Raw genomic sequence first — 24,666 nt, forward strand, 5'->3', positions numbered from 1 at the left:
TTGTAAGTTGTATGGTATCTATGGATGTATGTTGTCGAACGGAAGTATTTTTGGGAGCGGTTTTGCGGTTTAAAGTTTTAAACAGGCTCATATTTTAGTATTAAATAACATAAGTGTCGTCGTAATGTTCTATCTATCCGAGTAGCGCAGACAGAAGCGTGAGCTTTGGTAGTTAGGGTGTTACATTCCCAAATAACCCTAATCCTAATTTTAACACACACACACACAAAACCCTAATTTTTCTACCCTAACCCTCCTAACACTACCAGCATCCACCTCCTTCCCCCAAACACCCACTTTGCAGCTTCAGAAAACAAAAAGAAAGAAAAAGTGAAGGGAAATGGAATCAGGGGAAGGAGGGAAGAGAAACTAAGATCCAAGAAAGGAGAGATCAGAGGAAGAAGAAGAGGAGAGTGAGGGAGCTTCCGCTCAGCTGGTCGCCGCTATTCATGCTCACCGCTGCCAGCTGTGTTGTCCCCACTGAGCCATCAAACCTGCCACGCGTTGCCGCTGCCAAGCTCGTACTGCTGCCATTCTGTCGAGCTGCTTTCGACACCACATGAAATAGAGGGAGAGACATATGGAGAAGAGTGTCACGGAGAGAGGGGAAGAAGCTGCCGATCGCTGTCGTCGTTGGGTCCTTGTTCCTCGCCGCCGAAGGAGCTGCTCCCAGCCACGGTGGTCGCTGTCGTTCGAGTTGCTATTGTTGGAGGAGCCCGAGGAGAGAGAGAGAGAGAGAGAGAGAGAGAGAAGACACGACGAAAGAAAGGGGAAAGCCACCCGCGACACCGCCAGAGCTTCCGCCAGAGCTTCTATCGCCGTCAGAAGCTACCGCTGCCCAACCGGCTGCTGCAGTGGTTGTCGCCTGTCGTGTATGGCCGTCAGAACTACCGCTGAAGCTTCTGAAGTTTGGTTCACTCTTTAACCCTTTGTCACGGTAAGCATCTTCGTCCCGGAACTCTTGAAAATCAATATTCTATTATGTGTGGCTAGAGATTCTGAGGTTTTGGTAATGTAGGGTCAAGTTCTGGTTATTGGGGGTCGCGATTGAAGCTGCCATTACTTGGTTCAGTTTCTTCTTAGTTACGGTAAGCCTTTTCGTTCCAAAAAGTTCTTTTGTCACTATTCTGTTATCTTAATTGAGTTTTTGTGGCGTTATTTATTATATGATTGAGTTTTGGTTATTATATGTTACGATTAGAGTTGTTGTAGTTGATGCAAAAGTGGTTTAGAGCTGAGATTGCGGCTGTTGCATTACAGGCAAAGAGGAAAACGGAGTTTTGTCACGTAATTGAGTCGCAATTGAGGTAGGGGCTTTTCAGAAAACCATACTTTATAAATTGAAATTATTATATATGAATATTTATGCGAGAAATATATTTTTAGTGATTGTATAAGTCTTATGTGTTGTTTGGCTGTCTTGGATGGATATGAATGCTTGTTTGATTGGATTATTGTTTGGTTTTGTGAAATGAACGGTTCTTGAAGTGTTTCTTTAAAGTTGTTTCTTTAAAGCTTTTAAATTGAGTTAAATCCGTTGGAAATTGGTTTTAGTTTGAATTGGTTTTCTTAAAATATGAAAATAGTATACACTTTTGATTTCATCTTGATTTTGAATTGATTTGGTTTTGAACCTGTTAAAGAGGGTTGTGGAATGGTTTGGTTGGGACCGAAAAGGGTGGCAAAGTCCAAGTTTTAAGGGAGATGCTACCGAAATTTTTATGAAATTAAGATTCTATTTTAAAATGTGATTTAGAAAAGGATTTGGAATTGAGAGGTTCTATTAATTGGTTCTTGATTTATTAAGAAATTTTTGTTTCGAGTTTAAGCTGTTTAAGAAAAGTTTATGTTTCCCGATTGATTTAAATATGAAAGGGCCTATGTTTTGAAGTTTGGTTAAAGAAGTACCTCTGGGTGAGTTTAATGGATTTTGAAAGAAATTGAACTTTGATTAATTAATTTCGTATTGCTCTTAAAGTATTCTTTAAATTTCAACTAAACAATTCTGAGCCTTTGGGAGAGTTTCCGATTTAAGAATGAAAAGAAATTGGTTTTTGGACTTAAATAATTTTGGTTTTGAAACTGGTTTGGAACTCTTGGCTTACATGCTTTGGTTTTGATTTTAAATCTTTACTTTCTTTGATTTAAACTTAAGTAACTATGATTCCGAGAATTTCTGAAGAGTTTAAAAAATGAGACAGGTTATTCTTCCCTAGAGTCTTGAGTCTTTGCCAAGGTTGTTAATTATTAACTCTTGATTTCAAAGTGATGAAGCGAATGATTTGAAAATGAGTGATTTTGAGTCTTTTAGAAGAGATTTTGAATTTGGCATGGTTATGAAGTTGTTTGGAAGTTTTTTTAAAGAAAATTTACTTAAGAAAAGTGGTTCTTGGCAAGATGTAAACTGAATACGTTTGTGATTTGAAAGTGAGCCAAGAATGATTATTGAAATAAATTTTTGAGTCTGATTGACTGTGGGTGTTACTGAGAATATGACGAGGGTTTTTTGGCCTGGCAAGGATGGTGGTGTAATCCCGCTTGCTCAGTGCGTAAACTGTTGTGCAGGGAAGGTGGTTTTATCCCGCCTGCAGTGAGGATAGTGGTTTTATCCTGCTCACATATTGATAAATTATTTGGCAAGGATGGTGGTTTAATCCCATTTGCGTGTTCCGGGCAAGGATGGTGGTTTAGTCTCGCTTGTTTGTGGAACCTACGGATAAGGATGGTGGTTTAATCCCGCTTATCTGAGTCGGGTCTGGCAACATAACCGACACGTGAGCTCATGGCCAGTAGAATAGGCATGCATCATATGCATTTATATGACATTGTTTGGGTGTGCATATTGTAATTGGTTTGCCTATGTGAATAGTTATGTTTAATTGCTAATTGCTAATTGCTCTACTTGATATAACCGCTTGATTGTGTTTGAACCTTCTTACTTGTGTTTGTGACTGAAAATTGGTTGGATTAAAATGAACTGGTTATTGATTGAGTTGCTTGGGTCTAAGGCCGTGGTTGATTATGAGATGGGCTGAAGACTGTGTCTGGTTTGTGTTTCTAGTTTAGTAAAGTATGCAAAACTAAACTGGTTCAGCATAGACTTAATGAACCTATGCTTGGAACAGGTTGGTCATTCATGCTGTTTAGGAAAAACCTTTTGAAAGTCTTTTAAATTTTTGAAGGAATAACAGTTTTCTCTTTTAGAAAGGATTTCAGGTTTTTAATGGTAAATCTTTGGGTTTTAAAAGGATATATACATAAGACGATTATTAATCACTATGCTTTAAAAAGAGTTTTATCTTCACATATCCTATTATAGTAATTCTCGAAACCCTCTACTGAGAATCCTTTCGAGGATGATGTTCTCACCCCCTACAGATTTTCTTTTCAGGATATGGACGCAGAAGTCATGAAGAGTTTACCTAGTCGTTATTGTCGCGATGTTTTGTATTGCTTTAGTTATTATTCATTATTTCCCTCACCTTTATCTTTCACAATTTGTAAGAGGGATATGATTTGTTTTATGTAAAGCTGATAAGTTAATACTGTGTATATGTATGTGTATGGTTGAAACTATGGAGTTATGTAACCTTTTAAACGGTCTTGTGAAAAATACGGTTTAAGTTTTAAACAGGCTCATATTTTAGAATTAAATATTTTAAGAGTCGTCGTAATACCTGAACTATCAGAGGGGCGCAGCCGGAAGTGTGACATTTTGATAGTTAGGGTATTACAGTATGTTTCCGTATCCTGCACTGAATAATACATAAATTTATATAATTTTTTATTAAAAATTTAAATAAAAAATATATATAGTAATTACTATTATTATAAATATTTGATAACTTAAAATATTAAAAATAATTAGTATTTGTCTTAATCAATTTGGATTAGTTGAATGGTCATCTCATTTGTCTGTTTAAGTAAGTATTTGGAATTCAAATTTTGTCTTGTGTGTGTAATATAACACCCTACCACATAGAGCTTTACACCTAGGATGTAAAACAGAGGTCGCGAGGCGCTACGACCTCTAAAATAAAAAATAGTACGTATAGTATTGCAAAAAATGTTTATAACTAGGAGTCTTTGAAGAAAAGGGTAATTCAAAATCGATAAGCCAAAAGCGCAACAATCCGACCAATAACGTAAACGAACATATAAGGAGTAAGCTAACACGATGAGATATACAGAAGAGTGCCAAAATACATATATCAAGACTCAAGACTCGGTTTGCGAAGATAACCGGTCCAAGCATATAAGTATACATACATATATAAAGGAATTTCCCAAAAGACAACCCCAAAAGACAATGTACAAATCCTGTTTCTCCAAAATAACCTCTAAGAGGAGAAAATACAGCATATATATATATATATATATATATATATATATATATATATAAAATAGGTGGAGATAATAAGTATCTGACAAATACAAATAACTAAAATAAAATCACAAGAGCTAAGGATCTTCGCCAAAATAGAAGCCTCCAACATGCCTCAGCGAGGAGCCTCACGTCCTGCATCTGAAAATCACAAAATCTGCATGGGTGAGAACCGGAGGTTCTCAACATGGTAACAGTGCCCAAATATCTAATTGATAAAGCCAAAGGCAATCCTAGAACTTCCATATTATAATCAAAGCGCATAAACATGCTAAACCATAAGAAATTTAAATAGGAAACTAACTTAAAGATCTTCATTCTAACTAAACATCCCCTTTCCAAATCCTGTAAACCTCCCAACCACCAACCGTAACAGAGATGCAAGCACAAGTAAATCAAGCAAGGAATGCACAAGTATGAAGCAGATAATACAATTAAGCAAATTAGCAAGTAATGATGCAATCAATTAGGCAATCCAGACAATTCACATATAATGCATATTATGCATGCCTGTCCTAGTGACTGATGAGTCTCATCTGTCGGTTGTAAAGCCAACCCGACATATCCTGGTAGCTAATCATTGGACAGAACACCAAACACTGAGCAAGTGGGACAACACCGCAACCCTTGCATCTTACCCGCGTACTCGAAGCAGGAGACAACTTCACCCTGCCTCTTACCTAGGCAGTGTTACATTTTCGGCCCGGAGCAAGCGGCAACAAAACACATCCCTTGCGTCTTACCCGCAGCCTCATCCGGAGCAAGTAGATAACACCACTGCATCTTACCTGGAGTCACATACAGAAACACTTTCATTATCATTACCATTCATTCATTCATTCGTTCATTCTCAAATCATACCTGGAGCAAGTGGATAACACCACTGCCTCTTACCCGGCGTTCTCACCTTTTACCCGGGGGCACATCACAATCAATCTAAGTTCATTTTCTTTATTATCCCAATTGCTTCATAATTGCTAATTTATTAATTCTTTTTCCATACATTCTCAACATTTCTACACTTCTAAATCACAAACCCGGCACCTCTATCTCATTCAATCATACGCATATACATATACCATTCTAACAGATAATTCTCCTCATTCCTTCACCAATAACATTCTCATTAACAATTATTAATCATCAACAATACTGACCATTCTCAACAACTATAATAATTCTCAACATTAGTCATAACTCATCATAATACCCCCTTTCTTCGTCCACAAGTTACCCTTTCCCCTAGCTTACTCTCATTCACTAGGCATCCTATATCAATTTAAGATTTAAAGGATGAAATTGGGAGTTTATAAGCATGAAATAACATTTTGGAAGGTTACAAGCTTGTTGGGAACGTGAAGAGCTTGAAAACAAAAGCTTTAAAAGAGGTCTGGGTCGCGTGCGTACGCACAGGGGTGTGCGTGCACACGCCCAGAAGTGTTTTCAGAAAGTGTGCGTGCGCACAAGTTGTGCGTACGCACAGAAAGTAAAATCCTCAACGTGTATGTACGCACAACTTGCAAGGCTTCCTTGGCCATGTGCGCGCACAGAGCGTGCTAGTGCTCCCAGCAGCAGCCCCATTTTCGCATGTGCGTATGCACAAGGCTGTGCATGCGCACAGGCTCCATAATTCCACGGGTTGTGCGTGCGCACAGGTTTGTGCGTGCGCACACAACCCAGAAATCACAAACTCAGCAAAATTTACAGAATTCAGATTTTTTACCCAAACTTCAAATGATCATATCTCCTTCCACAAAATTCAGATTTCAACTAATATTAAACCATTTTAAATCTTATGAAATCCTCTTTCTTTTGATATAAAAATCATCAAAGTCCAAAAACAATAGCTCAAGATATGATCCATTGAAGCTCATCAAAATTTCTTTTTTACCAAAACTCATAAACTCCCACATTTCAAAACATACACTTCCAATTCTCATATAAAACCATTCAAAACTCAACCACTCCAACATCAACCATTTCCTATTCTCATTTAATCAACAACCCACAAATTCTTCCACATTTAACCAATCAAACATTCAAAATTTATCAATCACCATATATGTACTTACGTATATCAACCTCACCCATTCAACTCATTTTCATCAACAAGAGTCTCACCATTATCATTCATCAAGCATATTAACCCATATCACATACAACTTTCACATATTGTACCAACAATTATCATAATTCACAATCATCCAACCACTACTCAAATACTCATCTCAATCTGGTTTATTCAACAACTACATCAACATTCCACAATACACTAAATTCATACACAACAACACAATTCATTTCAATCCATCAACAACATTAATAATTTAACTCCTATCCTAGGATCTCTAGCTTAAGTTTTGACAACACATTACATTTTAAATACAGAAAATCGAAACCATACCTTGGCCGATTCCCTTTCCAAACTCCACCAATAGATTTCCAAGGTTGGGGTTCCACACCAAAGCTTTCCAAAACCACTAATTAAGCTCCAATATACATATATTTAATGCCTAAGCCACAATATCACACCAAAACACCATAACTCAATATCCAAAACCTTAAATTCAATATTTTTACTAGGGTTTGAGTTTTCTTACCTTACTGGTGCGCGAAATTGTGATCACTACAACTTCGCACAACTAACCAGCAAGTGCACTGGGTCGTCCAAGTAATACCTTACGCGAGTAAGGGTCGATCCCACGGAGATTGTTGGTATGAAGCAAGCTATGGTCACCTTGTAAATCTCAGTCAGGCAGACTCAATTGGGTATAGTGAATAAAGCATAAAGATAAAGATAGAGATACTTATGTATATCATTGGTTAGAGCTTCAGATAAGCGTATGAAGATGCCTTCCCTTCCGTCTCTCTGCTTTCCTACTGTTTTCATCCAATCCTTCTTAATCCTTTCCATGGCAAGCTTATGCAAGGGTTTCACCGTTGTCAGTGGCTACCTCCCATCCTCTCATTGGAAATGTTCAACGCACCCTGTCACGGCACGGCTATCCATCTGTCGGTTCTCAATCAGGCCGGAATAGAATCCAGTGATTCTTTTGCGTCTGTCACTAACGCCCCGCCCTCAGGAGTTTGAAGCACGTCACAGTCATTCAATCATTGAATCTTACTCAGAATACCACAGACAAGGTTAGACCTTCCGGATTCTCTTGAATGCCGCCATCAGTTCTCGCCTATACCACGAAGATTCCGGTTAAAGAATCCAAGAGATATTCACTGAGCCTCATTGCTTGTAGAACAAGAGTGGTTGTCAGTCACTTTGTTCATGAGTGAGAATGATGATGAGTGTCACGGTTCATCACCTTCATCAAGTTGAAGAACAAGTGATATCTTGGACAAAGAACAAGCGGAATTGAATAGAAGAACAATAGTAATTGCATTAACACTCGAGGTACAGCAGAGCTCCACACCTTAATCTATGGTGTGTAGAAACTCCACCGTTGAAAATACATAAGAACAAAAGTGATCATTGGTTTCGGCCCCAGAGAGGGAACCAGAAGAACCAAGATGATAATACAATAGTAAAAGGTCCTACTTATAGAGAACTAGTAGCCTAGGGTGTACAAAGATGAGTAAATGACATAAAAATCCACTTCCGGGCCCACTTGGTGTGTGCTTGGGCTGAGCATTGAAGCATTTTCGTGTAGAGACTCTTCTTGGAGTTAAACGCCAGCTTTTATGCCAGTTTGGGCGTTTAACTCCCATTTAGGTGCCAGTTCCGGCGTTTAACGCTGGAATTTCTGTAGGTGACTTTGAACGCCGGTTTGGGCCATCAAATCTTAGGCAAAGTATGGACTATCATATATTGCTGGAAAGCCCAGAATGTCTACTTTCCAACGCCGTTGAGAGCGCGCCAATTGGGCTTCTGTAGCTCCAGAAAATCCACTTCGAGTGCAGGGAGGTCAGAATCCAACAGCATCTGCAGTCCTTTTGAGTCTCTGAATCAGATTTTTGCTCAGGTCCCTCAATTTCAGCCAGAAAATACCTGAAATCACAGAAAAACACACAAACTCATAGTAAAGTCCAGAAAAGTGAATTTTAACTAAAAACTAATAAAAATATACTAAAAACTCAACTCAAACTATTAAAAACATACTAAAAACAATGCCAAAAAGCGTATAAATTATCCGCTCATCACAACACCAAACTTAAATTGTTGCTTGTCCCCAAGCAACTGAAAATCAAATAAGATAAAAAGAAGAGAATATACTATAGACTCCAAATTATCAATGAAACTAAGCTCCAAATTAGATGAGCGGGACTAGTAGCTTTTTGCCTCCGAACAGTTTTGGCATCTCACTTTATCCTTTGAAATTCAGAATGATTGGCTTCTTTAGGAACTCTGAATCCAGATAGTGTTATTGATTCTCCTAGTTAAGTATGATGATTCTTGAACACAGCTACTTATTGAGTCTTGGCCGTGGCCCAAAGCACTCTGTCTTCCAGTATTACCACCGGATACATACATGCCACAGACACATAATTGGGTGAACCTTTTCAGATTGTGACTCAGCTTTGCTAAAGTCCCCAATTAGAGGTGTCCAGGGTTCTTAAGCACACTCTTTTTGCCTTGGATCACAACTTTATTTCTTTCTTTTTCTTTCTTTTTCTTTCTTTTTCTTTTTCTCCCTTCTCTTTTTTTCGTTTCTTTTCCTCTCTTTTTTTTTTTGTATTCACTGCTTTTTCTTGCTTCAAGAATCATTTTTATGATTTTTCAGATCCTCAGTAACATGTCTCCTTTTTCATCATTCTTTCAAGAGCCAACAATTTTAACATTCATGAACCACAAATTCAAAAGACATATGCATTGTTCAAGCATACATTCAGAAAAACAAAAAGTATTGTCACCACATCAAACTAATTAAGCTAGTTTTAAAGATGAATTTGAAATCCTGTACTTCTTGTTCTTTTGTGATTAAAACATTTTTCATTTAAGAGAGGTGATGGATTCATAGGACATTCATAGCTTTAAGGCATAGACACTAAGACACTAATGATCATAAGACACAAACATGGATAAACATAAAGCACTAAAATTCGAAAAACAGAAAAATAAAGAACAAGGAGATTAAAGAACGGGTCCACCTTAGTGATGGCGGCTCTTTCTTTCGCTTGAAGATCCTATGGAGTGCTTGAGCTCCTCAATGTCTCTTCCTTGTCTTTGTTGCTCCTCTCTCATGATCCTTTGATCTTCTCCAATTTCATGGAGGAGGATGGCATGTTCTTGGTGCTCCACCCTTAGTTGTCCCATGTTGGAACTTAATTTTCCTAGGGAGGTGTTAATTTGCTCCCAGTAGTCTTGTGGAGGAAAGTGCATCCCTTGAGGTATCTCAGGGATTTTTTTGATGAGAGGGGTTTCTTGTTTGCTCCATCTTCTTCTTAGTGATGGGCTTGAGGTCATGCCTTCTCAGTTGAACCGGCTTTGGATGCCATAAATGGTTATGGAAAAACAAAAAGCAATGCTTTTACCACACCAAACTTAAAAGGTTTGCTCGTCCTCGAGCAAAAGAAGAAAGAAGAGAGTAGAAGAAGAAGAAATGGAGGAGAGGGAGATGGCTTTGTGGTTAGGCCAAAAGGGGAAGAAGTATTGGTTTGAATTTGGATGGTGAGGTAAGTGGGGTTTTATGGAAGTGAGTGGTGAAGAGAGAGATGGGATTTGATAGGTGAGGGGTTTGTGGGGATCCTGTGGGGTCCACAGATCCTTAGGTGTCAAGGAAAAGTCATCCCTGCACCAAATGGCATCAAAAATCACGTTTTGAGCCAATTCTGGCGTTAAACGCCTGGCTGGTGCCCATTTCTGGCGTTTAACGCCAGGTTCTTGCCCTTTTCTGGCATTTAACGCCAGTCTGGTGCCCCTTTCTGGCGTTAAACGCCCAGAATGGTGCCAGACTGGGCGTTAAACGCCCAACAGCTAACCTCACTGGCGTTTAAACGCCAGTGGGTTCTTCCTCCAGGGTGTGCTGTTTTTCTTCCTGTTTTTCATTCTGTTTTTGCTTTTTCAATTGATTTTGTGACTTCTCATGATCATCAACCTACAAAATAAAATAAAATAACAAAGGAAAATATATAAAATATAACATTGGGTTGCCTCCCAACAAGCGCTTCTTTAATGTCAGTAGCTTGACAGATGGCTCTCATGGAGCCTCACATTTTCTCAGAGCAATGTTGGAACCTCCCAACACCAAACTTAGAGTTTGAATGTGGGGGTTCAACACCAAACTTAGAGTTTGGTTGTGGCCTCCCAACACCAAACTTAGAGTTTGACTGTGGGGGCTCTGTTTGTCTCTGATTAGAGAGAAGCTCTTCATGCTTCTTCTCCATGGTGACAGAGGGATATCCTTGAGCCTTAAACACCAAAGATTTTTCATTCACTTGAATGATCAGTTCACCTCTATCAACATCAATCACAGCCTTTGCTGTGGCTAGGAAGGGTCTGCCAAGGATGATGGATTCATCCATGCACTTCCCAGTCTCTAGGACTATGAAATCAGTAGGGATGTAATGGTCTTCAACTTTTACCAAAACATTCTCTACAAGTCCATGAGCTTGTTTTCTTGAGTTGTCTGCCATCTCCAATGAGATTCTTGCAGCTTGTACCTCAAAGATCCCTAGCTTCTCCATTACAGAGAGAGGCATGAGGTTCACACTTGACCCTAAGTCACACAGGGCCTTCTTGAAGGTCATGGTGCCTATGGTACAAGGTATGGAAAACTTCCCAGGATCTTGTCTCTTTTGAGGTAATTTCTGCCTAGACAAGTTATCCAGTTCTTTGGTGAGCAAGGGAGGTTCATCTTCCCAAGTCTCATTTCCAAATAACTTGTCATTTAGCTTCATGATTGCTCCAAGGTATTTAGCAACTTGCTCTTCAGTGACATACTCATCCTCTTCAGAGGAAGAATACTCATCAGAGCTCATGAAAGGCAGAAGTAATTCCAATGGAATCTCTATGGTCTCATTTTGAGCCTCAGATTTCCATGGTTCCTCATTGGGGAACTCACTGGAGGCCAGTGCACGCCCATTGAGGTCCTCCTCAGTGGCGTTCACTTCCTCTCCTTCCTCTCCAAAGTCGGCCATGTTGATGGCCTTGCATTCTCCTTTTGGATTTTCTTCTGTATTGCTTGGGAGAGTACTAGGAGGGAGTTCAGTAATTTTCTTGCTCAGCTGTCCCACTTGTGCCTCCAAATTCCTAATGGAGGACCTTGTTTCAGTCATGAAACTTTGAGTGGTTTTGATTAGATCAGAGACCATGGTTGCTAAGTCAGAGGGGTTCTGTTTAGCATTCTCTGTCTGTTGCTGAGAAGATGATGGAAAAGGCTTGCCATTGCTAAACCTGTTTCTTCCACCATTATTGTTGTTAAAACCTTGTTGAGGTCTTTCTTGATTCTTCCATGAGAAATTTGGGTGATTTCTCCATGAAGAATTATAGGTGTTTCCATAGGGTTCTCCTAGGTAATTCACCTCTTCCATTGAAGGGTTCTCAGGATCATAGGCTTCTTTTTCAGATGAAGCATCCTTAGTACTGCTTGGTGCATTTTGCATTCCAGACAGACTTTGAGAAATCAAATTGACTTGTTGAGTCAATATTTTATTCTGAGCCAATATGGCATTCAGAGTATCAATCTCAAGAACTCTTTTCTTCTGATTAGTCCCATTGTTCACAGGATTTCTTTCAGAAGTATACATGAATTGGTTATTTGCAACCATTTCAATCAGTTCTTGAGCTTCTGTAGGCGTCTTCTTCAGATGAAGAGATCCTCCAGCAGAGCTATCCAAAGACATCTTGGATAGTTCAGAGAGACCATCATAGAAAATGCCTATGATGCTCCATTCAGAAAGCATGTCAGAAGGACATTTTCTGATCAATTGTTTGTATCTTTCCCAAGCTTCATAGAGGGATTCTCCATCCTTCTGTCTGAAGGTTTGGACTTCCACTCTAAGCTTACTCAATTTTTGAGGTGGAAAGAACTTTGCCAAGAAGGCATTGACTAGCTTTTCCCAAGAATCCAGGCTTTCTTTAGGTTGAGAATCCAACCATATTCTAGCTCTGTCTCTTACAGCAAAAGGGAATAGCATGAGTCTGTAGACCTCAGGGTCAACCCCATTAGTCTTAACAGTGTCACAGATTTGCAAGAATTCAGCTAAGAACTGATGAGGATCTTCCAATGGAAGTCCATGAAACTTGCAATTCTGTTGCATTAGAGAAACTAATTGAGGCTTAAGCTCAAAGTTGTTTGCTCCAATGGCAGGGATAGAGATGCTTCTCCCATAGAAGTCGGGAGTAGGTGCAGTAAAGTCACCCAGCACCTTCCTTGCATTGTTTGCATTGTTGTTGTTTTTGGCTGCCATGTGTTCTTCTTCCTTGAAGAATTCGGTCAGGTCCTCTAAAGAGAGTTGTGCTTTAGCTTCTCTTAGCTTTCGCTTCAAGTCCCTTTCAGGTTCAGGATCAGGCTCAACAAGAATGCTTTTGTCTTTGTTCCTGCTCATATGAAAGAGAAGAGAACAAGAAAATGTGGAATCCTCTATGTCACAGTATAGAGATTCCTTTAGGTGTCAGAGGAAAAGAAAAATAGAAGACAGAAGTAGAAAATTCGAACTTATCAAAGAAGATGGAGTTCGAATTTTGCATTAAGGAATAGTGTTAGTCCATAAGTAGAAGGATGTGAGAAGAAGGGAAGTAATTTTCGAAAATTAAGTAAAAGATTTTGAAAACATTTTGAAAAACACTTAATTGATTTTCGAAAATAAGAGTGGAAAAGAAATCAAGTGATTTTTGAAAAAGATTTTGAAATTAGAAATAAAAAAGATTTGATTGAAAACTATTTTGAAAAAGATGTGATTAAAAAGATTTGATTGAAAAGTTATGGTTTTAAAAAGATATGATTGAAAAGATATGATTTGAAAATAATTTTAAAAAGATTTGATTTTAAAAATTAATGACTTGCCTAACAAGAAAAGATATGATTCAAACATTAAACCTTTCTCAACAGAAAAGGCAACATACTTAAAATGTTCAATCAAATCATTAATTGTTAGTAAGTATCTTTGAAAAAGGAAAGAAATTGATTTTGAAAACATTTGATTGAAAAGATATGATTTGAAAAAGATTTGATTTTGAAAAACTTTGAAAACTTGAAAAAAAAAAATTGATTTGAAAACAAAATTCTCCCCCCTTGTGCCATCCTGGCGTTAAACGCCCAGAATGGTGCACATTCTGGCGTTTAACGCCCAAACTACTACCTTTTTGGGCGTTAAACGCCCAGCCAGGCACCCTGGCTGGCGTTTAAACGCCAGTCTGTCTTCTTCACTGGGCATTTTCGAATGCTCAGCTTTTTCTGTGTGATTCCTCTGCAGTATGTTCTGAATCTTCAATTCTCTGTATTATTGACTTGAAAAGACACAAATTAAAAATATTTTTGGATTTTTAATAATGAGGAATAATCAAAATGCAAATAAAATCAAATAACAATGCATGCAAGACACCAAACTTAGCAGTTTGTATACTATTGACACTAACACAATGAGAATGCATATGAGAAACAACAAAACACTCAAGTCAATAGAATTCAAAGATCAAAACAAGAAAATTATCAGGAACAACTTGAAGATTAATTAAGACACATGCATAAATTCGAAAAATGCAAGAAGAACAGAAACATGCAATTGACACCAAACTTAAAATGAGACACTAGATTCAAACATAAAATATTTTTGGTTTTTATGATTTTGTAATTTTTTGGCTTTTTTCGAAAATTAAGTGGAAAAGAAAATAAAGATATCAAAATTCTTAATGAGAATTCCAGGAATCATGCAATGTTAGTCTAAAGCTTTAGTCTAAAGAAATTAGACATGGCCGGCCAAGCTTCAGCAGGACACTGCATTCAAGAGCTAAATTGATGAGAATCAATCAGCCTTGGTGATGATAAGAACATCACCTTGAAACACTAGAATTCATTCTTAAGAACTCTGAAGAAAAATACCTAATCTAAGCAACAAGATGAACCGTCAGTTGTCCATACACAAACAATCCCCGGCAACGGCGCCAAAAACTTGGTGCGCGAAATTGTGATCACTACAACTTCGCACAACTAACCAGCAAGTGCACTGGGTCGTCCAAGTAATACCTTACGCGAGTAAGGGTCGATCCCACGGAGATTGTTGGTATGAAGCAAGCTATGGTCACCTTGTAAATCTCAGTCAGGCAGACTCAATTGGGTATAGTGAATAAAGCATAAAGATAAAGATAGAGATACTTATGTATATCATTGGTTAGAGCTTCAGATAAGCGTATGAAGATGCCTTCCCTTCCGTCTCTCTGCTTTCCTACTGTCTTCATCCAATCCTTCTTAATCCTTTCCATGGCAAGCTTATGCAAGGGTTTCACCGTTGTCAGTGGCTACCTCCCATCCTCTCATTGGAAATGTTCAACGCACCCTGTCACGGCACGGCTATCCATCTGTCGGTTCTCAATCAGGCCGGAATAGAATCCAGTGATTCTTTTGCGTCTGTCACTAACGCCCCGCCCTCAGGAGTTTGAAGCACGTCACAGTCATTCAATCATTGAATCCTACTCAGAATACCACAGACAAGGTTAGACCTTCCGGATTCTCTTGAATGCCGCCATCAGTTCTCACCTATACCACGAAGATTCCGGTTAAAGAATCCAAGAGATATTCACTGAGCCTCATTGCTTGTAGAACAAGAGTGGTTGTCAGTCACTTTGTTCATGAGTGAGAATGATGATGAGTGTCACGGTTCATCACCTTCATCAAGTTGAAGAACAAGTGATATCTTGGACAAAGAACAAGCGGAATTGAATAGAAGAACAATAGTAATTGCATTAACACTCGAGGTACAGCAGAGTTCCACACCTTAATCTATGGTGTGTAGAAACTCCACCGTTGAAAATACATAAGAACAAAAGTGATCATTGGTTTCGGCCCCAGAGAGGGAACCAGAAGAACCAAGATGATAATACAATAGTAAAAGGTCCTACTTATAGAGAACTAGTAGCCTAGGGTGTACAAAGATGAGTAAATGACATAAAAATCCACTTCCGGGCCCACTTGGTGTGTGCTTGGGCTGAGCATTGAAGCATTTTCGTGTAGAGACTCTTCTTGGAGTTAAACGCCAGCTTTTATGCCAGTTTGGGCGTTTAACTCCCATTTAGGTGCCAGTTCCGGCGTTTAACGCTGGAATTTCTGTAGGTGACTTTGAACGCCGGTTTGGGCCATCAAATCTTGGGCAAAGTATGGACTATCATATATTGCTGGAAAGCCCAGGATGTCTACTTTCCAACGCCGTTGAGAGCGCGCCAATTGGGCTTCTGTAGCTCCAGAAAATCCACTTCGAGTGCAGGGAGGTCAGAATCCAACAGCATCTGCAGTCCTTTTGAGTCTCTGAATCAGATTTTTGCTCAGGTCCCTCAATTTCAGCCAGAAAATACCTGAAATCACAGAAAAACACACAAACTCATAGTAAAGTCCAGAAAAGTGAATTTTAACTAAAAACTAATAAAAATATACTAAAAACTCAACTCAAACTATTAAAAACATACTAAAAACAATGCCAAAAAGCGTATAAATTATCCGCTCATCACTTACCCAAGGATTAAGGGAACAAGAACAAGCCTTTCCTTCAAGCTAATTTGACCCTATAACACAAGGAGCCCACAAATTTTAACATATTTGCCCAAAAAACTCGAAAATCAAGGGCTGGGATTCGAAGATAAAACTGTGATTTAACTCAAGATTGCTTGTGTGAGTTTTGTAGAGCTTGACGTCGCAGTCGCGTGGCTGCAAACGGTGCGTCAATCGGAGCTCCGAATCAAAAGATATCAACAATGGAAGATTGAGTTAATTGAGAGCAAGGGTTTCATATTTCCCCTTCTCTTCTCAGCGCGTGTGTGTTGTTTAAGGGAAAGAGAGTGCTGAAATCTCATCATTAATGAGGTTTGGCTGGGCCTTGGACCCAACTTGGATCTGTTGGTCCGTTTTGTCTCGTTCGGCCCAATCTTGGGCCGATTTCTTTAAAATTGGTGTTGAAATTCTTGTTTTCAATTTTTCTACCACATTAAACCATAAAAACCTTATTTTCTCATTTTTAGAATATATTTTAATTTATGGGTTAATTAGTCATTAATTAACTGGATTTTACATGTAACAATTCATTGGTTGACAGTAAACCCTTAATAAATAGAGCATAAATATGTGGTGGATTAGTATTTGGCCTGCCGAATTAAGAAATCTGTAGAAAAAAATGTATTTGTCTTTAAAATAGATTAATTTCTCATTGTTAATAGCAATACTTATGAACTTTTGTCTTTGTTGAAATTACTTGAGACAATTTTATTTATTAGTATCGTATTTATTCTTGAAGTCAAAACAATATAATCAACATTGTTCCTTGTTAAAACTTAAAACTTCATATTTTACGACATAATTTTTAAATTTTTAAACTTATAGACTTATGTCATTATAAAATTTATTAGATTAATTAATATTTTTTGATAACATGGTGTACCGAAACACCATCGTAGAGTATTAATTAGTGTAAAGTGAAATCAATAACAACTTTTGTTATTTAATATATAATTAGAAATCATACTTTGAATTGCAAATACTTAGTCACCCTTTTTGCATAAGAAATTGATTTTGAGTGAAAAAGAGAAGGGTGAACTAAGAAAATCTTTGAATTTTTCCAATCACAACAATGCTTAGTTAAACATTGAGATTTTTTTTCAAGAAAAAAAAAGTTAAATATAGAGCATTAACCCAATTGATTGAAAGAAAATTTTTGGTGAGACTTGCTTGAATTTCATACCTTGTGAAGCATGTATTGAACTAAGAACACAAGCTTGTGAGACTTGAGCCTATTGATGTGGTTACATTTTATAACCACTTATTTTCCATTCTTGTGTGAAAATGTTCTCTTTCTATGATTATGATCCTTGATTTGCTTGATTCTATATATCCATTTATTTCTTGTATTTATGCATTTATATGATTGAGGCCATCACTTCATTAACCACTTACCCAAATGGCCAACCCTTTTATATTCCTTTGTTAGCCAATTTGAGCCTATGATTAACCAATTTATTCTTATTTTAGCACATTACAAGCCCAAGGCGGAAAAACCAATGAAAAGTCCTTGTTTGGATCTTTGATTGGCCTAGGCTAGTGAGAGTGTTTTATTATTCAAAGTTGGTGAGGCTTGGGAACATTGGATAGGATAAAAGGGGTAGTACACTTTCATGTTTAGGAATTGGGTACATATTCATGTATTGATTAAATGTAAAGACCTTATGCATTGATGTTCTTGTATGTAGTTTGAAAGAGGAAAAAGAAAAAAAAAAGTATCTAAAGAAAAGAAAAAAAAAATGAATGAAATGAAAAAAAAAGAAAAAAATATATGATGATGAAAAAGAAAAAAATATATAGTAAAGAGGGGACAAAATGTCCCAAAGTGAAGTCAATAAAAAGGAATCAATGCATAGGTGTTATGAATCAAATAAGAATGCATGAGTATGTAAGAAAAAAAGTGAAGAATGGGTAGTTAGGATAGCTTGCATTTGTATAGGTCATTAAATAGGTTAGGTGGGAAAGTCTATGCTAATCAAAGATTCAAATCCTAGTCCACTTAACCATAAATGATCCTACCTTGATCCTAACCCCATTACAACCTAAATGAAAGACCTCATGATGAATGTATGCATGCATTAAATAAGTGTTGATTGTTAGAAGAAAATCAAATTTTGGAAAATATGATTAGAAGTGAATTGAGTGAATTAACCCTTAAACACTTGAGTGAATAGAGCGGATACACATCCGGTGAGGGTTCAAAAGTTCAATCACATGTATTCACCCATATTATCTATATTCTTGCAAGTTTGAACTCTTTATGACAATTCAATACAATTGTGGTTTGGACTTAGTTCCTATATGCCTAGCTCTTGTGCTTATGCATGCCCTCTTGGGAATTGATTTGTTTGAACTAAGCATTTCCAATTGCTTTAGGTAGTCGCATTTAGATAGGATTCACATAGTTTAGTTGCATTCAAATAAATGTCATAACCCTTTAGTTCCCTCTTATTTTAGCATGAGGACATGCTAAGGCTTAAGTGTGGGGAGGTTGACAAACCCCAATTTGAGGGTTTGTCTTGTATTGAATTTAGAGTATTTTGATAACCTTTTGTCACATTTAGCCTATAAATTAGCATGGTTTTGTTATCTCTCCCGTATTTGTGCCTAAGTGTAAAAACATGCTTTTTAAGCCTTATTTTGATGAATTCTAGTTCCTCTTTGATTCCATAAGATGCCTTGATGTGTTTGCTAGTAATTCCAGGATTGAAATAGGCTAGGCATGGATCAAAGAAAGCAAGGAAGGAAGCATGCAAGTGGAGAGAAGCACAAAAAGCCAAAGAATTGATTTCGGCCAAGCACGCGTACGCGCACAAGGCGCTCGCGCGCACATTGCGACACAGGACAAGGACGCGCACGCGTACCGTGCGCGCGCGCGTCGTAGTCCGCACGTGATTCTTTTATTACAACGCGTGCCTGGCGATTTTGGAAGGTTTCAGCAACCAACTTTGGCGCCAAAATGCATATAAGAGCCAAGGATTGAAGGGGATTAACACACATTCACATCCATAGACAAAATCTAGATCATTAGTTTAGTTTAGTAGTTAGAGTTAGTTTCTAGAGAGAGAAGCTCTCACTTCTCTCTAGAATTAGGATTAGGATTAGGTTTAGTTCTTAGATTTAGATTTAGATTCATCTTCTTCTACTTCTATCTTCTCAATTCCTTGTTGTTACATTCATTCTTCTTCCATTCTTTTATTGCAATTTCATTTATGTTGTTCTTATATTTGTTGTAGATCTAGTATTGTTCCTTCTACTTTCTTCCAATTCAATAAAAGGTAATTCATAATAAATGTGTTTCTTTTGATTGTTGTTGTTAATTCCTTTCAATAAATGTTGTTAGATTCTATTCTTGTTGTCAATTTGCTTTGCTTTTCTTTTGTGCCTTCCAAGTGTTTGATGAAATGCTTGGTTGGATTTTAGTATAGGTTTTGTTCCTCTTGGCCTAGGTAGAGTAATTAGTGACTCTTGAGTTATCTAATTCTTTTGTTGGTTGATAATTAGAAGTTGCTAATTGATTTGAATGCCTCTAAAGCTAGTCTTTCCTTTAAGAGTTGATTAGGACTTGAAGAATCAAATTGATTCATCCACTTGACTTTCCTCCATGGTTAGAGGTTAACTAAGTGGGAGCAATACACAATTCTCATCACAATTGAGAAGGATAACTAGGATAGGACTTCTAGTTCTCATATCTTGCCAAGAGCTTTGTTAGTTGCTAGTTTATTTCCTTTGCCATTTATAATTCTTGTCTATAATCTCAAAAACCCCAAAACAACTCACAACCAATAACAAGACACTTTATTGTAAATCCTAGGGAGAACGACCCGAGGTTTAAATACTTCGGTTTATAAATTTAGGAGTTTATTTTAGTGACAAACAACTTTTTGTATGAAAGGATTAGCGATTGGTTTAGAGACTATACTTGCAACGAGAATTCATTTATGAAATTCTAAACCGTCAAAAATCCAATCGTCAAAATGGCGCCGTTGCTGGGGATTTGCAATGGTGTTATGTTATTGGTTATTGTATATATGTGAATAGTGTAAATAGCTTGTCTTTTGCTTGTTTTCTAGTTTTGTTAGTTTTATTTTTGCTTTTCCACCATGAATTCTCACCTTGGCTATGAGCTTGGTTTTAATTGTGTTGTAGGTGATGAGAGCTTCAATGAGGAAGTGTATCAAGGATGGGACAATCAAAGGTGGAAGGAGCCATATGCATATGATCAATCTTCATGGCAACAACCTCCACCAATACACTATGAAGAAGAGCCATTCTATGATGCATACCAATCCAATGGCTATGGTGAATCACCTTGTGACTTCCAAGCACCGCCACTATATGCCTATGAATATCATCCTCAACATGAACCTCAACCATTTTCACAAGCCTTTCCATACCAAACACCGCCCTATGATCCATATCCATCATATGACCAATCATCCATACCATATTCTTATGACCATTATGAGCAAGAACCTTTAGACCCACCACAACCCTATCAAGATTACCACCATGAACCACCTCAACACTCACCATCTCCATACCCTTACCAAGAAGAACCACCTTCCTACTATGAACCCTCTCTCCAAAATAATGAACCTTCCTATTCACCACAAGCTCCAATAGACGATCCTCTCTCCTTGTTACTTCAAGGACAAGAAGCTATGAAGCGGGATACACTTGAGTTTGTGACCAATTTAACCAAGGTGGTGCGTACTTTAGCCCACCAATGCTTGAATACTCAAGGTACTTCCGTAGCCCCATGTGAAAAGTCAAAAGAAGAGCAAAGCATGAAGGAGAAATTGGAAAATCCGGTGAAGAAGGAGAAATCAAATTTTGTGTTGGAACAATTGGAGAAGCCTATGATCATTGAAGAAAGGGAAGAAGTGGTTGAAGATTTAGGAGATGTTGAAAGTCCATGGGAATGTAGCATCATGAAGCACTCTTCCAAGAAGCTTGATATTGATGTTGAGGAGGGTGCGCAACCTCCAAGGCATACCATCATTGGAGACTTAGAAGAGGCTTATCAAGAGATGGATTCAATCATAGAGGAATTTTTCTCTACAATGGAATCCTCACCCGTTGGACGTGGAGTTGAAATTATAGAAGAGTGTGCGCAACCTCCCAAGGAAGACGAGAATGGCATGGTGTGTATTGAAATTGAAGAATATGAAGAGGTTGATCAAGAGATGAACTCATTCATCAATGCATTTCTATCCAAAATTGAATCGCCTCTCATTAGACAAGATGAAGTTCTTGAAGATAACACCAAGCCCAAGGGGATGTTGTTTACCCATTTGACTAGGGAGGCCAGGACTTGGCAGATGATCTTCGCCCACTACGTCCTGCCCACCACCCACTTTTCTGAGATCCCCATGGAGATGCTTCTGCTAATCGGGTGTGTTATGGAAGGGAAGGATGTCTCCTTCCCTAGACTTATTAGATAGTGCATGTGGCGGGCGCATATTCGTGGCCTACTCCCATTTCCTACCTTGGTCACGAGTATGGCGGCCCTAGCTGAGGTCCCATGGTTGGACGATGATGTGCGACCACCACCCCCTGATGCTGATGACAGGGAGGTTACTATCCCCTGGGGTGGTTGGGTGCACGAGAGGCCACCTGCTAGACGCCGCTCTCGGGCTAGAGCTGTCATGGGGACGCCTTCACCATCAGCCCCTACAACTGCCCCATCATCCTCTACAGCCGCAGCTCCTTCATCATCTACAGATCCTCCAGCAGCACCTGAGCCTACCTATCTCCTGGTCCAGCGTCTATTCCGATTCCTAGAGCGCGAGAGACGCCATGTCAGACGCCGATTAGATCGGATGGACCAGGCTCTTATTTCTTTGGGTGCTGAGCTACCTCCGCTTCCCGATTCTCCGGCCTCCGATGAGCAGGATCATCAGGAGGAGGATGCGGAGGCACCGGTTCAGCAGGATGCCCCTGGCACTACAGAGCCACCACAGACTCAGGAGGAGCCGGTCCCACAGCCACAGCCAGAGCCAGAGCCTATCGTTGTACCTCCCACTGATCCTCCGGTTTAGCATCGAGGACGATGCTTGATTTTAAGTGTGGGGAGGGCACCGGTAGCATTATTTGGGAACCGGTGAACTTTTCAGCCTAGTTATCTTATTTTGCACATTTTGTATATATTTTGATGCATTTCTAGTTTGCTTTGGATACTTTTATTGCTTATTTTGGATTTTAGATATTTTGATGCTTATGGATATTTTTAGATGTTTTTGATGATAGATTTCGTACTTTTAGTTGGATTTTTCTTTATACATTTTGTTTATCTTTATTTGTAGTTGTGGTGGTGATTAGAAATCATACTTTGAATTGCAAATACTTAGTCACCCTTTTTGCATAAGAAATTGATTTTGAGTGAAAAAGAGAAGGGTGAACTAAGAAAATCTTTGAATTTTTCCAATCACAACAATGCTTAGTTAAACATTGAGATTTTTTTTCAAGAAAAAAAAAGTTAAATATAGAGCATTAACCCAATTGATTGAAAGAAAATTTTTGGTGAGACTTGCTTGAATTTCATACCTTGTGAAGCATGTATTGAACTAAGAACACAAGCTTGTGAGACTTGAGCCTATTGATGTGGTTACATTTTATAACCACTTATTTTCCATTCTTGTGTGAAAATATTCTCTTTCTATGATTATGATCCTTGATTTGCTTGATTCTATATATCCATTTATTTCTTGTATTTATGCATTTATATGATTGAGGCCATCACTTCATTAACCATTTACCCAAATGGCCAACCCTTTTATATTCCTTTGTTAGCCAATTTGAGCCTATGATTAACCAATTTATTCTTATTTTAGCACATTACAAGCCCAAGGCGGAAAAACCAATGAAAAGTCCTTGTTTGGATCTTTGATTGGCCTAGGCTAGTGAGAGTGTTTTATTATTCAAAGTTGGTGAGGCTTGGAAACATTGGATAGGATAAAAGGGGTAGTACACTTTCATGTTTAGGAATTGGGTACATATTCATGTATTGATTAAATGTAAAGACCTTATGCATTGATGTTCTTGTATGTAGTTTGAAAGAGGAAAAAGAAAAAAAAAGTATATAAAGAAAAGAAAAAAAAATGAATGAAAAGAAAAAAAAAAGAAAAAAATATATGATGATGAAAAAGAAAAAAATATATAGTAAAGAGGGGACAAAATGTCCCAAAGTGAAGTCAATAAAAAGGAATCAATGCATAGGTGTTATGAATCAAATAAGAATGCATGAGTATGTAAGAAAAAAAGTGAAGAATGGGTAGTTAGGATAGCTTGCATTTGTATAGGTCATTAAATAGGTTAGGTGGGAAAGTCTATGCTAATCAAAGATTCAAATCCTAGTCCACTTAACCATAAATGATCCTACCTTGATCCTAACCCCATTACAACCTAAATGAAAGACCTCATGATGAATGTATGCATGCATTAAATAAGTGTTGATTGTTAGAAGAAAATCAAATTTTGGAAAACATGATTAGAAGTGAATTGAGTGAATTAACCCTTAAACACTTGAGTGAATAGAGCGGATACACATCCGGTGAGGGTTCAAAAGTTCAATCACATGTATTCACCCATATTATCTATATTCTTGCAAGTTTGAACTCTTTATGACAATTCAATACAATTGTGGTTTGGACTTAGTTCCTATATGCCTAGCTCTTGTGCTTATGCATGCCCTCTTGGGAATTGATTTGTTTGAACTAAGCATTTCCAATTGCTTTAGGTAGTCACATTTAGATAGGATTCACATAGTTTAGTTGCATTCAAATAAATGTCATAACCCTTTAGTTCCCTCTTATTTTAGCATGAGGACATGCTAAGGCTTAAGTGTGGGGAGGTTGACAAACCCCAATTTGAGGGTTTGTCTTGTATTGAATTTAGAGTATTTTGATAACCTTTTGTCACATTTAGCCTATAAATTAGCATGGTTTTGTTATCTCTCCCGTATTTGTGCCTAAGTGTAAAAACATGCTTTTTAAGCCTTATTTTGATGAATTCTAGTTCCTCTTTGATTCCATAAGATGCCTTGATGTGTTTGCTTGTAATTCCAGGATTGAAATAGGCTAGGCATGGATCAAAGAAAGCAAGGAAGGAAGCATGCAAGTGGAGAGAAGCACAAAAAGCCAAAGAAATGATTTCGGCCAAGCACGCGTACGCGCACAAGGCGCTCGCGCGCACATTGCGACACAGGACAAGGACGCGCACGCGTACCGTGCGCGCGCGCGTCGTAGTCCGCACGTGATTCTTTTATTACAACGCGTGCCTGGCGATTTTGGAAGGTTTCAGCAACCAACTTTGGCGCCAAAATGCATATAAGAGCCAAGGATTGAAGGGGATTAACACACATTCACATCCATAGACAAAATCTAGATCATTAGTTTAGTTTAGTAGTTAGAGTTAGTTTCTAGAGAGAGAAGCTCTCACTTCTCTCTAGAATTAGGATTAGGATTAGGTTTAGTTCTTAGATTTAGATTTAGATTCATCTTCTTCTACTTCTATCTTCTCAATTCCTTGTTGTTACATTCATTCTTCTTCCATTCTTTTATTGCAATTTCATTTATGTTGTTCTTATATTTTGTTGTAGATCTAGTATTGTTCCTTCTACTTTCTTCC

At 38.1% G+C, this 24,666-nt stretch overlaps 1 non-coding gene across 1 annotated transcript; it reads left to right on the plus strand.

Annotated features, from left to right (window-relative positions):
• The first annotated feature begins 12,232 nt into the window (after window positions 1–12,232).
• Window positions 12,233–12,340, plus strand: LOC130978793 (small nucleolar RNA R71). Its single transcript, XR_009086407.1, has one exon. It is a non-coding gene; the product is annotated as a small nucleolar RNA R71 (small nucleolar RNA).
• The last annotated feature ends 12,326 nt before the right edge of the window (window positions 12,341–24,666 follow it).

The sequence above is a fragment of the Arachis stenosperma genome, chromosome 4 (assembly GCF_014773155.1).
Source record: "Arachis stenosperma cultivar V10309 chromosome 4, arast.V10309.gnm1.PFL2, whole genome shotgun sequence".
NCBI classification, from domain to species: Eukaryota; Viridiplantae; Streptophyta; class Magnoliopsida; order Fabales; family Fabaceae; genus Arachis; species Arachis stenosperma.